We start from the raw sequence: 13,618 nt of genomic DNA, 5'->3' as shown, positions 1-13,618 counted from the left end.
CCAGACCACTCTTGGAGTATTGTGTGTAGTTTGGATTGCTCCATTTTAGGAAGGGTGTGGTGAGGGTACAGAAGTGGCTCCCTAGGATGTTGCCTGGATTACAGGGCACGTACTGTAAGGAGAGATTGGACAAACTTTTGCTATTCTCCCTAGGGTGTCAAAGGCTGAGTGGGGACATGATCAAAGTTTTTAAAATTATGAGGCATAGATTTGGTATACAGATCTTTTCTGTGGGATAGAATTATCAAACACCAGAGGACATGCTTTAAAATTTGGTGGGGGGGGGGGGGGGTGGTGTTTAAAGGCGATGTGAGGGGCACATTTTTTTATGCAGAGAGTGGTAGGTGCCGGGAATAGGTTACCAAGGGTAGTAGTGGAATCAGGCAGTTTGGTTGGGTTTGTGAGGCTTTAGATAGACACATGAATATGAAAGGAATGGAAGATATGGATGATATACACAAAAAAGACTCTTCGTATAAATTGGCATGAAGAACAGCACAACATTGTGGGTTGAATGGCCTGCCCTGTGCTCTACTGTTGTGTGTTCTATTGTGGAATTATGGATTCTAGAAAACTGCAACTGAAGAGCAGTTGAGCCGAGCACCAATCAGAGTGAATGGTGGGACAGGCTCAGAGTGCAAGAGCAAACTCCCGCTCCGTTTGTGATCTCAGCCCCTGATCTTGCTTTATCATTGGTGGTTGATGCAATGGCAACTTGAGACACATAGGTTTCAACAATGATGTCAGTTGGATTTGTTAGCTAGCTGGATCCAAAAGAAGACCTTAATCAGAATTGTCCACAGGATCCAAGGGGAAACGCATTTTCCCTGCTCAGCTGTCAAAGCAATGAGGTGACGTTTCTCCTTACAGTCACAGCATTGGGGTGATAGGTGACAGTGAGCATCGGTGTTACAGATGGGGGGAGGGTTCTCACTGACAATTATTGAATATTGAGAAGTCGAGATAGGGTGGATGTGGAGAGGATGTTTCCTATATTGGGGGAGTCTAGGACCAGAGAGCACAGCTACAGTATAGAGGGACATACATTTAAAACAGAGATGAGGAATTTCTTTGGCCAGAGGGTGGTGAATCTGCAAAATTCATTGCCACAGGCGGCTCTGAGGGCTGTGTCAATAGGTATATTTACAGAGGAGCTTGATAGATCCTTGACTAGTCAGAGCATCAAAAATGGGGGGAAGGCAAGAGAATGAGGTTGAAAGGAATAATAAATTAGCCATGATGGGATGGTGGAGAAGACGTAACGGGCCAAAATACCTAATTTTTTCCTATTTCTTTTAGGAATCATGAAGGCTAATATCTGTGTTATTCTCTGGTGTGAGTGGCCAGAGCAGGAAGGACAGAGATCCAGCAATGCTTTCCCTTTTTCTATTTGGCATTAGATGCTCCCCCTACTCTTCCAGATGCAAAGCACTGATGTTCTCACACACATTTCTTAGTTACATGTTTGGCATATAGTGTGCTTCATAGTAAAAATATTAAATCGTTGACTTACGTACAGTAATAGCTGCTTTTTGAACACATTTCTGTCTTTGGGTCACCGAGACAGTACCTACTTTTACAGTTCGATGACTTCTGGATTAAAGCAGCTCCATGCTAAATAACTGCCACAGGACTAACCAGACTTCAGTGCAAGTGCCGATTTGTATGTGTGGGCCTCTGAACACGATAGTATTTGTGATCCAAACTTCAATTTATGTATTAGAAAGATAGATATTTCTGTCCATAATGTTACCCCTGGCCAGTTCTTTATGGAGAAGAATTACTTACAGGATTCGGATTCAGGCGATGCTGTATTTCTCCATTTGTATTCCATGTTTTCTTTCCTTCCTTTGTCACTTTCCCCATACTGACGCACACTTGCATTTGTCCAGGGCTTGTCTGGGAACAATCCATATAAAGGTCAACTCCTGCACATATACATGTCAATGTTGTTGTGCCTTTTGTATATGGTGTGCTGGTGGGAACTTCCATCCTGCTTAAAGTTGTTGTCTGCCCGACAAAGAATGTGTTTGAAAATAATTTTGCGGAAGGTGTTGCAGAATTCCTGAATCTTGTATGCATAGATGATGGGATTGCCAACAGAGTTGGCATGAGATAGAATGATGGCAGCGTCCATGAGGCCAGGACCTATGGATTGGAAATATTGTGGGTGGAAGTAATAAATGCAATTGATGATGTGAAGTGGAAGCCAACAGAACGCAAAGAAACCAACAATGATGGATGGCGATTTTGCAACTTGGACTTGGTTCTGTAGAAATGTCTGGGATGTGTTGAAATTCACAGAGTTCAGTTCTATCTTGTGCATTTGCTTTCTGACCACAGTAAAGATTTTAATGTAAATTCCCAGCATAATAAGCAGGGGAGTTAAAACACAGCCCAGGAAGTTGAAGTAAATCATGTATTCCATGTCAACCACTTTGAGAAAGAAGCATTCCCCTGTGTTGTTCTGGGAACAGGGATCATTGAGAGTACCAGGGGGCTGTGCATTCCAGCTTCACTTGGCGTCTCAGGTTCCAACCAAAGAATGGAGTCAGGCCGATCAAAAAGGACAGGATCCAGAAGATTGCTATAATCAGCCTGGCCCTCCTCCCAGTTATCAGCCCACTGTATCTGTGAAAAAGGAAGCAATACAAAGTCAGGAAACCAGTTGAAATATCCATTGTATCCTGGCAATTCCTGGTGTTTGTCATTGGGAATTGTGACATGTTTTTCCAAGGTTGTTTTCTTTTGACATTTCCTGTGCCTGTAGCAAAGTGGGTCTGGAAGAGAGACTGAAACCCAATCCCCAGTAGGAGTCCATTGTTGTAAAACCCCAAATCCCTTAAAATAATGGACAAGTAGAACTGACTAAATCTCAATTCATATTTGAAAAATATTTTTACCGTTCAAAAGGGTTCCTAAAACATTTAGCAGCAACATGGAGATGACTTAAGCAGAAGGAGGGACTGCAGATGGTGGAATCTGGTACCACAAACAACATGCTGGATGGAATATTCCTCTGTCAGATAATGATAGCCATACACTCTCAATGGAATTACATGTTCTCAACCAAGGTCTGTGTTCATTGGGCTATCAACTCAAAATTCTGCGTCCACTCATCTGAAGAAGGGATGACCTTTGAATTTCATGCCAGCATTTAGAAACTGATGATATTCCAGTGAAAAATACAAAACCCTGAAAGCACGTACCACCAGCCTTACAGACAGTGTCTACTCCATTGTTATAAGACTATTGAATATTTCTCTAGTACAATAAGATGGACTCTTATGATCTTAAACCTTATCATTTACCTGCTCTCCACTTTCTCTGTAATTGGTGCACTTTATTCTGCATTACTGGCTTTACCTTGAACTGTACTAATGAATTAATCTGTATGAACAGTATGCAAGACAAGCTTTTCACTTTACCTCAACCTGAAACATCAACTGTCCATTTCCCTCCACAGATACTGACTTCCTCCAAAATATAAATGACAGTACAGAGCACAAACTGTAGGAGATGGAGTTGGCCAGTCAGCTCCTCCAGTCTGCCCTGTCATTCTATATTATGGATGATTTTCCCACCGTCTAATTTCTTCATCTCTATCAGTTCCTTTGGCCCTTAATTCCTAAATCTTTCAAAAAAAATTAACCTACTTCCTCTTTACATACCACAATCCTATACAGATCATCTCTGCTCCAAAAATGACCCCACAGGTTCCTGGTCCCCTACACCAACTTTTCAAACACACATTCATTTCCCATATTCTCCTCTTCTTACCCTCACTAGCACGTAGCACTGGATGTAATCCAGAATTGTACGAAGTCCTAACTTGTGTACACCATACCTCAGTTTTTAAACCCCCTGAACCCACCACCTCTCCTTGCCCTGCCACTGTCAATGAACTCTGCCCAAGGATTGCGAGAGATCTCTCGGTTTTTTTTTGTATCTACACAATTTTATGTCTTTTGCACATTGGTTGTTTGCCTGTCTGCAGGTTTTCATTGGTTCTATTGTGTTGCTTTGTATTTAGTGTGAATGCAAGAAATATAATCTCAGGACTGTATATGGTGACATATGTGTCCCTAAGGTAGTCTTACATAGAGTTTAACATTGACTGGCAACTCCTGCGATGCTGCTGGTACCAAACTATTGATCTCTGCCATTCCTTTGGGTTCATCAGATGCTGGAGAGGGAAAGCTCACTACATGGGCAACAGCTTGCTCTCCATATTGTATTGCCCTAGCTTGAGTATCTAGACATCTAGAACACAACATCTATGATCAACCCTGACCAATGGAAAAGCCTCAATCTCAATATGTACTTTGTTAACAAATATACTTCAAACTTCTTGAATTTGAGAGTTGAGCAGGCTCAGTCTCTGGAGTAGTGTCCCCAGTGGAACTTACAAAATTCCTTCAGGATTCAGACTAGATACAGAGAGGATCCCTTGCCTGATAAGTTCAGAACCAGGGCTTACAGAGTGCGGGTGAACTGCTTACAACAGATGTACACTTTCTTTGTAGAGAAAATGGTGAAATTTCAGAATTTTCAACCCCAGAGGCTCACCGAAAACAAAGGTTGGGGGTTTCTAGATAGGAAAAGAATCCACGATTGGGAGGACACTGCAGGGAAGTGGAGTTTGAGGTAGAGATTTGGGTAGCATCCTGTTGAATCAGGTTGGCGGTGCAAATTACATCTTGTGTTCTCTGGAAACATTGGCATCCCTGTGGGCACTGATGCGAGTATGGTGACACTCCATTTTGTACTGAAGATTTTTTGGAGAAAATGCTAATGATGTAGTTTTCTCTCAGCCACCAAGTTCCAACAGGTAGAGTCATCAGATTCTCAGTGGTGTGGAAGTGGCTCTAGTGCTGTCTGCCAAACCATAGATGCCATCTCAGTTGTTCCCTGAAGAAGCTACCAGACTAACATCTTCTATACTTTCCATTTCTTCTTTGGGTCGGATTGACCATTTGCAGCTGGTGCTTAACTTATTTCTTGCCAGCGTTCAGTCTTAGCTCCAGAGTGATGGTTATGAACTTACCATGGGTTCAAAATTACAACAGTGATCCACACACTGAGCTCATAGAGTCACACAGACTGTTCGGCCCAACCAGTTCATACTGACCAAGGTCCCATCCAATCTGTCTCCGTTTGACCCATATCCATAGAAAACTATAGCACAGAAACAGGCTCTTTGGCCCTTACAGTGTGTGCCAAACCATTTGAACTGTCTAGTCCCATCAAGCTGCATACAGACCATAGCTCTCCATACCCCTCCCATCCATGTACCTATCCAAACTTCTCTTGAACATTGAAGTCATATCCACCACTTGCAGCTTGTTTCACACTCCTACCACTCTCTGAGTGAAGAAGTTTCCCCTTTTGTTCACCCTTAACCCATGATCTCTAATTTACTTTCACCAGACCTCAATGGAAAAAAACATGCTTACATTTACCCTGTCTATATGCAACATGCTGTTGCATTTTCCTGCTGTGGAACATGCTGTAAGGTTTCACTGATAATGTAATGGTTTCTCTGCAGCAGCAATGTTTGGGTTACGACTAGAGATATGGGTTTGGAATGCTGTTGTTCTTTCTTGTGAGTCTGGAGGAGAGGTTTTTGCGGTCTTTCGCCAGGGAGGGATGAGGAGAGAAGACGCGAATGGAAAGAGTTGGTAGACCGCTGGATGGGATGGACTTGGAGCGAGGGTCCGAAGGGCAGCGATGATCAGAGGAGGTTGATGGTGGACAAGCGGCTTATCAGAGAGCTCCAACATTCTCAATAGACTGTTTCATAAGATTGGGCCCTTCCTCTTCTTTTCATTTTCTTTACTAACCATATAGTCAAAGTAAGAATTATAAAGCTTAATCGTTTAATTGCATATTGTGTACTGTTTGTCATTTCTGGGTACTGATTTGTAACAGAGAATGCATCGCGCAGCATCTACCCAAACGAGATTTCTTGAGTTTGACCAGGCTGGGAGCTATCACCCCCTATATTAAGCTGCTAGCCGAAGCAAGAGTTACATATATATCATAATTTTTTTTATACCTCTATCAAATCTTCCCTCAATCTTCTATGTTCTAGGGAATAAAGTTTGAGCTTATTCAATCACCTATGTCAAGTCCTCCAGTCCCAGCAATATCCTTGTAAATTTTCTGTGTACTCCTTCAATCTAATTTACATCTTTCCAGTATGTAGGTGACCAAAACTGTACAAAATACTCCAAATTAGGCATCACCAACATCTTGTACAAGTTCAACATAACATGTGCTCCTGAGGTGGCCTTCTGTATATCGGTGAGACCTGATGTAGATTAGGAAACTGCTTTGCTGACCGTCTACACTCTGTCCGTTAGAAAAAGTAAGATCTCCCAGTGGCCGTTCATTTTAATTTCACTTCCCATTCCCATTCCAATATGTCCATCCATGGTCTCCTTCACTGTCGTGATGAGGCCACACTTAGATTGGAGGAACAACACCTTGTATTCCGTTTGGGTAGCCTTCAACCTGATGGCATGAATATAGATTTCTCAAGCTTCCAGTAATGCCCCCCCTTCACCATTTCCCACCCCCTTTTCCTTCTTTCATGTTATCTCCCTGCCTGCCCATTGCCTCCCGCCTCCCTCTGGTGCTCCTCCCTCCCCCACCTTTTTTCTTGCTTCCATGGCCTCTGTCTCTTTCACCAATCAACTTCCTAGCTCTTTGCTTCATCCCTCCCCCTCCAAGTTTCACCTATTGCCTGGTATTTCTCTCTCTCCTCCCCCTCCCCCACCTTTCAAATCTATTCCTCAGCGTTTTTTTCTCCAGTCCTGCCGAAGGGTTTCGGCCTGAAACGTCAACTGTGCTTTTGTCCGTAGATGCTGTCTGGCCTGCTGAGTTCCTCCAGCATTTTATGTGTGTTGCTTGGATTTCCAGCATCTGCAGATTTTCTCTTGTTTGTGATTCAACATAACATTCCAACTTCTGTACTCAGTACTTTGATATTTGAAGGCCAATGTGCCAAAAGCTTTCTTAATGACCCTATCTATCTGTAATGCCTCACTCAATGAATTATGGGCCAGATCCCTTTGTCCTACTTTTCTCCTCTGTACCCTACTGCTGATTGTGTTCGACCTACCCTGGTTTGTCCTCCTAAACTGCAACACCTCACACTTTTCTGCATTAAAATCCATCTGCCATTTTTTCCATCTGGTCCAGATCTTGCTGAGTCTTTCTCACTGTCCACTACACCCCCAATCTTGGTGTCAACTGCAAATTTGCTGATCAAATTAACCACATTATCATCCAGATCATTGACATAGATGACAAAAAACAACTGACCCAGCACCAATCTCTGTGGCACACCACTAGTCCCTGGCCTCCAGTCAGAGGCAACCATCTACTACCACTCTCTGGCTTCTCCCACAAAGCCAATATCTAATCCAATTTACTACCTCAGCTTGAATGCCTAGTGTCTGAACCTTCTTGACCAAACTTCCATGTGGGACTTTGTCAAATGTCTTGCTGAAGTCCATGTAGACAACATCCACTGCCTTGCCTTCATTAACTTTCCTAGTAATGTCCTCAAAAAACTCTATAAGATTGGTTAGACACATCCATCCTACCATGCACAAAGCCATACCAACTATCCCTAATTGATCCTTGTCTATCCAAATACTCATATATCTGGTCTCTTAAAATACCTTACAATAACTTTTCCAGTACAGTATTGATGTCAGGCTCACTGGCCTATAATTTTCTATAATCCCTCTAAATCTTAACATGGACCTGTCCAAGTACTTTTTAAATATTGTTAATGTTCCTGTCTCAATCACTTCCACTGGCAGCTTGTTCCATATGCAGACCACCTTCTGGGTGAAAATATTGTCATCACACTCCTACTCCCTTCACCTTAACCCTACACCCCCTGGAACCTTCATTTCCCAACCTAGGGTGAACTGTTTCCCCTGTTCCCATATCTGTCTGTGCCCCTCATGATTTTAAATGGAGGCAGTTGGGTGCCAGCTACTAATACCAGGAGCTTCTCTTTGCATCTGTGTCCTCTTTCAATTGTTTTAGACATATTTATGTTTTTACAGTTTTAGTTTAACAATAGAGAAATTTAAATGACCTCCAGTGAGACCCTGGAGATTGTATAGAATAGTACAGTACAGCACAGAAACAGGCCCTTTGGCCCACAATGTTGTGCTAAACCAAATAAATTAGTAATCAAATGGCTAAACTAATCTCTTCTGCCTACACAATGTCCAAATCCTTCCATTTCCCTCACGTTCATGGGCCTATCTAAATGTCTCTTAAAAGTCCCTAATGTATCTGGCTCTACCACCACCCCAGGCAATGCATTCCAGGTACCGACCACTCTCTATGTAAAGAAAGAAAAACTTGTCCCTCACATCTCTTTTGAAATCAACCCCTCCCACTTTAAAAGCATGCCCTCTAGTATTAGACATTTTGACCCTGGGAAAAAGATACTACATGTCTACTCTTGCCATGCTTCTCATAATCTTATAAACCTCTATTAGATCTACCTTCAGCTGCAACTGCTCCAGAGACAACCACCCAAATTTGTCCAACCTTTCATTATAGCATATCATCTAATCCAGGCAGCATCCTGATAAATCTCTTTTGCACCCTCTCCAAAGCCTCTGCTTCCTGAGGAGACTGAGGTCCCTTGGAGTACGCAGGCCTTTCCTTCACATGTTCTACCAGTCTGTTGGCACCAGTACAATCTTCTATGCAGTGGTGTACTGGGGCAATGGCATCAACACATCAATGCCAACAGGCTCAATAAACTGATTAGAAATGCTGGCTCTGTTATAGGAGTCAAACTGGACACACTGGATGCTGTGGTAGAACAAAGGACCCTATGGAAAATCCTGACAATTCTGGACAATGTTTCTCACCCTCTACATGCCACCTTGACTGAATAGAGCACTTTTAGTAATAGACTAAGACAACTGCTCTGCTTCAAAGAGCTCTATATGAGGTCATTCTTACCTTCAGCCATTAGATTCTGTAATGAGTCAGCCTATAGCCAGGGAAATGATTACCTCCCTCCTGTTAGACAGTTTGAGAACTTTTTTATGCTTTCTTTCTTCTCTTCTAATATTTGTGTATCTGTGCACTTGTAATGCAGTTCCCACAATTCAGAATGTTTACAGAAACAGATGTGTAAAAAGGGCCTGAAGGATCATTGGAGACACAAGCCACCCCAACCACAAACTGTTCGAGCTGCTGCCTTCAGGAAATGATACCTCAGCATAAAGGCCAGGACCAACAGGCTCCGGGATACCTTCTCCCACCAGGCCATTAGACTGATTAATTCACCAATACAATTGTATTTCTATACTCTATTGACTGTCCTGTTGTACATACTATTTATTACAAATTACTATAAATTGCACATTGCACATTTAGATGGAGATGTAACGTTAAGATTTTTACTCATGCATGTGAAGGATGTAAGTAATAAAGTCAATTTAATAATGCTACTGTGACACTGTAATTGCTTTTGGGATCAATAGAGTATCAATCTATAATGAGGCAACCAGAATATTATGCAATACTCCAGATGTGGCCTAAATGCCTATTTCCCCAATATTAATTGGCATCTCCCTAGAGCGAGGGGTTTAGATGGGGAGGAGTTTGTTAGATGTGTTCAGGAAGGTTTCTTGACACGATATGTAGATAAGCCTACAAGAGGAGAGGCTGTACTTGATCTGGTACTGGGAAATGAACCTGGTCAGGTGTCAGATCTCTCAGTGGCAGAGCATTTTAGAGATAGTGATCACAATTCTATCTCCTTTACCATAGCATTGGAGAGGGATAGGAACAGACAAGTTAGGAAAACGTTTAATTGGACAGTGGAAAAGTGTGTATGGAACCAGAGGAGATAGCGGAGGTATTTAATGAATACTTTGCTTCAGTATTCACTACAGAAAAGGACCTTGGCAATTATAGGGATGACTTACACCAGACTGAAAAACTTCAGTATATAAACATTAAGTAAGAGGATGTGCTGGAGCTTTTGGAAAGCATAAGTCACTGGGACCGGATGAGATATACCCCAGACTACTGTGAGAGGCGAGGGAGGAGATTGCTGAGCCTCTGGCAATGATCTTTGCATCATCAATGGGGACAGGAGAGGTTCCAGAGGATTGAAGGTAATGTTTCCTTATTCAAAAAAGGGAGTAGAGATAGCCCAGGAAATTATAGAACAGTGAGTCTTACTTAAGTGGTTGGTAAATTGATGGAGAAGATCCTGAGATGCAGGATTTATGAACATTTGGAGAGGCATAAAATGGTTAGGAATAGTCAGCATAGCTTTGTCAAAGGCAGGTCATGCCTTACGAGCCTGATTGATTTTTTTGAGGATGTGACTAAACACATTGATGAAGGTAGAGCAGTAGGTGTAGTGTATGTGGATTTCAGCAAGGCATTGGATCAGGGGCCCTATGCAAGGCTTATCGAGAAAGTAAGGAGGCATGGGCTCCAAGGGGACGTTGCTTTGTGGATCCAGAATTGGCTTACCCACAGGAGGCAAAGAGTGGTTGTAGACGGGTCATATTCTGCATGGAGGCCAATGACCAGTGGTGTGCCTCAGGGATCTGTTCTGGGACCCCTGCTCTTTGTGATTTTTATAAATGACCTGGATGAGGAAGTGGAGGGATGGGTTAGTAAATTTGCTGATGACACAAAGGTTGGAGGTGTTGTGGATAGTGTGGAGGGCTGTCAGAGGTCACTATGGGACATCGATAGGATGCAAAACTGGGCTGAGAAGTGGCAAATGGAGTTCAGCCCAGATAAGTGTGAGGTAGTTCACTTTGGTAGGTCAAATATGATGGCAGAATATAGTATTAATGGTAAGACCCTTGGCAGTATTGAAGATCAGAGGGACCTTAGGATCTGTGTCCATAGGACACTCAAAGCTGCTACGCAGGTTGACTGTGGTTAAGAAGGCGTACAGTGCATTGACCTTCATCAACCACAGGACTGATTTGAAGAGCTGAGAGGTAATGTTAAAACTGTACAGGACCCTGGTCAGACCCCACTTGGAGTGCTGTGCTCAGTCTTGTCACCTCACTATAGGAAGAATGTGGAAATTATAGAAAGGGTGCAGAGGAGATTTACAAGGATGTTGCCTGGATTGGGGAGCATGCCTTATGAGGATAGGTTGAGTGAACTTAGCCTTTTCCTCTTGGAGCGACAGAGGATAACAGGTGACCTGATAGAGGTGTACAAGATGACGAGAGGCATTGATCATGTGGATAATCAGAGGCTTCTTCCCAGGGCTGAAATGGCTAGCATGTGAGGGCACAGTTTTAAGGTGCTTGGAAGTAGGTACAGAGGAGATGTCACGGCTAAGCTTTTTATGCAGAGAGTGGTAAGTGAGTGGAATGGGCTGCCACTGACTGTGCTGGAGGCGGATATGATAAAGAAGTTCCTGGATAGGTACATGGAGCTTAGAAAAATAGAAGGCTATGGGTAACCCTAGGTAATTTCTTAAGTATGTACGTGTTTGGCACAGTATTGTGCTGTAGGGTTTCTATATTTCTATGTAACTAGAGTTTTATAAAGCTGCAACATAACTTCCTGAGTTTTGAACTCAATGCCTCGACTAATAAAGGCGAGCAGGCCACATGCCTTCTTACCCACCCAAGCAACCTGTACAGCCACTTTCAGGGACTATGAACTTGCACCCCAAGATCCCTCTGCTGAGCAACACTGTTAAGGATTCTGCCTTTAACAGTGTACTGTTCCCTTACATTTGACCACCTAAGTTGCACTATTTCACATTTGGCTGGGTTAAATTCCATCTCCATTTCTGTGCCCTGAACTATAACTGATCTATATCATGCGGCATTCTTTACCAGTGATCTACACTATCCATAACACCAATCTTCATTTCATCTGCAAACTTTTAACCAACCCATCTACATTTTCATCCAGATCATTTGTTTTAATCATGAACAAGAGAGGTCTCGGTACAGATCCCTGGGGATTACCATTAATCACAGATCTCCAGCTAGAAAGTCCCTATGACCACCACCCTCTGTCTTCCATGGGCAAGCCAGTTCTGAATCCAAATGGCCAACTCATCATTGATCCCATACATCTTAATCTTCTGGATGAGTCACCAATGAGGGTCCTTGCTGAATATCTTACTAAAATCCATGTAGACAACATCCACAGTTCTATGTTCTTTGATCACCCATGTCGCCTCATCAAAAAACTCAATCAAGTTAATAAGACATGACTTGCCCTATACAAAGTCATGCTGGCTCTCCAAAATTAGGTCATGGTTTTCCAAATTCTCTCCAGTAACTTCCCTGCTACTGTTGTGAGACTCAGTGCTGTATAATTTCCAGAATTATCTCTGGTTCCCATCTTGAATAATGGAACAATATTATGTACTCACCTGTCCTCCATGACCTCGCCTGTGGCTGGAGAGGACACCAAGATATATTGGTCAAGGCCCCAGTAATCTCTTCATTTGCCCCTCTCAACAACTTGGGGTATACCCCATCAGGTCCAGGGGACATGACCACTTTAATGCTCTTTAAGAAACCCAATACTACTCCTTTACTTAGAAACACCCTATCATATTAATACTCCCAGCACTGATCTCTCTATTCTCTGTACTCTTCTGCTTAGTAAATACTGATGGAAAGTACTCATTAAGGACCTCACCCACATTCACATCGAAGCAAATGTTCCACTTTTATCTTTGAGTGATCTCACCCTCTCCCTAGTTATCCTCTTGTACATATGCCTTGGGATTCTCTTTAATCCTTCTAGCCAAGGACATTTCATGGCCCCTCCTGCCTTTCCTAATTCCCTTCTTGAGTTCTTTTCTGACTTCTTTATAATCCTCAAGGGATTTGATTCTAGCTTTCTGAGCTTTACACACTTCTTTTCTTTCTTGACTAAATTCATCACCCCCCTCGACATCCAAGATGTTCTTATCTTACCATCCTTTTCCTTCCTTCTGAATGGAACATACCTGCCCTGTATATGTCCCTTGTTCCTGCCTAATGCTCTTGTAATTTGCTCTGCTCCAATTTAATACCCTCCCATAAGGTCAAGGTCCTTATCTATAGCTATCTTCAAACTTAAGAAGCTGTGGTCACTCGTCACTAACTGCACACCCACTGAAAGTTTAGTCATCTAGCCAGCCTACCCAAAAGCAGATCCAGTACAGCCATCCTGGATGCTTTCTCTTGGGGGCACCAGGGCATAGAGAAATTCCCAGAGGGTAGGCAGGAGAATAATTTGAAGAAAACCCAACCATGATCAATGGGCTGAATGGCCTAATTCTGCTCCTATATCTCATGGCCTAACATAACTTTGACTTTTGAACTCTCTGTACTTGTATTCCTTGGTCCCCCTGTTCTACAACACTCTCCAGGGCTAAATTATGAAAATCCTACCCTCATTTGTCTTCCCAAAGTGTAACACCTTACACTTATCCAAATTAAACTTCATTTGCCATTCCATGGCCCAGTTGATCAATATCCCTGTGTAAATCCCAATAATAATCTTCACTGTAAATGACACCAATGATTTTAATGACATCTGCAAGCTTACTAACAGTGCCTTGTACATTTTC

The 13,618-nt window shown here is 42.7% G+C and overlaps 1 pseudogene; it reads right to left on the bottom strand.

Annotated features, from left to right (window-relative positions):
• Positions 1-309: 309 nt before the first annotated feature.
• The window catches only part of LOC132395226 (adenosine receptor A2b-like), a 35,600-nt pseudogene continuing 22,291 nt past the window's right edge, over positions 310-13,618 (bottom strand).

This window comes from Hypanus sabinus, chromosome 6 (assembly GCF_030144855.1).
Source record: "Hypanus sabinus isolate sHypSab1 chromosome 6, sHypSab1.hap1, whole genome shotgun sequence".
In the NCBI taxonomy this organism is placed as follows: domain Eukaryota; kingdom Metazoa; phylum Chordata; class Chondrichthyes; order Myliobatiformes; family Dasyatidae; genus Hypanus; species Hypanus sabinus.
This window is presented reverse-complemented; position numbering and strand designations above follow the sequence as displayed.